This window comes from Zingiber officinale, chromosome 3B (genome assembly GCF_018446385.1).
Source record: "Zingiber officinale cultivar Zhangliang chromosome 3B, Zo_v1.1, whole genome shotgun sequence".
NCBI lineage: Eukaryota > Viridiplantae > Streptophyta > Magnoliopsida > Zingiberales > Zingiberaceae > Zingiber > Zingiber officinale.
The window spans coordinates 33,549,528-33,551,696 of NC_055991.1; the positions used below are offsets into that span (position 1 = coordinate 33,549,528).

At 36.7% G+C, this 2,169-nt stretch overlaps 1 non-coding gene across 1 annotated transcript; it reads right to left on the bottom strand.

Moving 5' to 3' along the window:
• Nucleotides 1–1,406: 1,406 nt before the first annotated feature.
• Nucleotides 1,407–1,512, bottom strand: LOC121968881. Its single transcript, XR_006108401.1, has one exon. It is a non-coding gene; the product is annotated as a small nucleolar RNA R71 (small nucleolar RNA).
• Between the last annotated feature and the right edge of the window lie 657 nt (nt 1,513–2,169).

Below are 2,169 nucleotides of genomic sequence, written 5' to 3' on the forward strand. Positions count from 1 at the left end.
TTGAATGATTAATGGTGATTTGTTCTTAATTCTCATTCTTGATTGATTGTTTGGATTTCTTGTGGACTTTGTAAAGATAAACTCTCACTCGATCATCCGAGGGATCCACGTGACAGGTGCAAGCCCGTGTAAGGACGTTTGAGAGATAATCTTGAAGAGGAAATAGGAACATTCAAGAGAGAAGGATGGATTTTGAGATTAGTTTCTTGTATCTTGATAGATTAATAAGTTGTGGGCTTCTATGTTGATATCCGAGGAAGGCATAGTAATAGGTGCGCTTCTGTGTAAGGACAACGTAGGTTCACGTCTAATTGATCATATTTAGATACATTTCTCAGTCCTTAGCCGGTTATCTATTGCAAGAGAGAACCGGAAACTTTCTACAAGTGTTGGGCAATTGAGGGATAAGAATTGGTGAACCATTTACATTCAAGAAATCTTACAAAGAAACCGAAACTCCTAGAATCTCCCTTATTCATAACCCAAAACACTAAACTCTTGTTAGTTGATCTATAATATTAGATTTGTTTACCTTCACTTTGCATTTAAGACGATTGGATAGTTGTTTAGCTAATTCGCATTGAGACATTTCTAGTGCTTATTCCAGTCCCTTTGGATACGATAATCTTTTATATTACTTGCGACATTTCCGTACACTTGCGGAGAGCGAACAAGTTTTTGGCGCCATTGCCGGGGACTGCGCTATAACATTAGGAATTATCAATTGAGTTAGACTAAACATAACATTTGTTTTCCTTTCATATTGCATAGTTGTAACTAATCATTAGATTTCTGTTTTTACTTTCTTGTATAACTTTTACTTCTTGCTAATTCTTTGTGTACAAATTCAATTCTGCATTTTTGATTCTTTTATTTTTCTTTTCCTGTTGAATTGTCAATTGCTATCTTGTTCTTGTGTATGCGAAGATCTAGCTTTACAGGGGAATTCTTTCCTTTTGACCCTAAGATTGACAGAACTTTCCATAAAAGAAGAATTCTGCAAAGGCAAATTAAAGAATATGAACATTTGAACATGGCGAATAGACCACTCAAGGATTATGCAGCACCTTATGCAAGAGGTTTTCAATCTAGTATTTCAAGACCTCCAGTGGAAGCTAATAATTTTGAGATCAAACCCGCAATTATATCTATGGTGCAGCAGAACCAATTTTGTGGAGGACCTCATGAGGACCCCAATCAACACTTAGAGGTCTTTTATGAAATATGTGGTACCATGAAAATGAATGGAGTTCCTTCAGAAGCAGTTAGATTATTATTATTTGGGTTTTCTTTAAGAGATAGAGCAAAGCAATGGCTGAATTCTTTGGCCCCTAATAGCATCACCACTTGGGAGCAGTGTGAGCAACAGTTTCTTGATAAATTCTATCCACCAAGCAAAACAGCTCATATGAGGAATTTAATTGCAAGCTTCAAGCAAACTGACTCAGAATCTCTTTTTGAAGCATGGGATAGATATAATAGTATGCTCAGACAATGCCCACATCATGGGTTGGAAAGATGGTTAGTGTTGCACACTTTTTACAATGGTGTCAACTATCATACTAAAGTGTCCCTTGATTCAGCTGCTGGAGGGGCACTTATGAATAAAAGTTTAGATGAAGCTGAAGAAATTATTGACAGTGTAGCACAAAATCATCATCAATGGGCAAATGAAAGAAGTGGTGGCTATTCTTCTGTAAACCCAACAATTAAAGCATCAGGGAAGTTTGATGTAGATGCAGTTACTCTTTTGTCTGCAAAATTGGACGCTCTTACAAAGAAATTTGAGAATATGGGGACTAGTGCTAATTTGGTCAATGCTATTAGTACATCTTGTGAAGTATGTGGGAGTTCAGAGCACTCAAATGACTCATGTCCATTGGGAGCTATCACTGCACAAATCAATCAACTGGAACAATGTGATGCAATCGTGAGTTACAATCAAAGGCAGAATAACCCATACTCAAATACTTATAACCCTAGATGGAAGAGTCATCCCAATTTTTCTTACAGAAATAATCAAGATCAAGGACCATCTATGGGGGTAAGACCAAATTTTCAAGCTGGGCAACAAAATTTTCAACATCTATCTTCTCAAGGCTTACCAAAGTCAAATATTGAAAAGATGCTTGAAGAAATTATCTCGAGTCAGAACGAAATGAAGCAAGA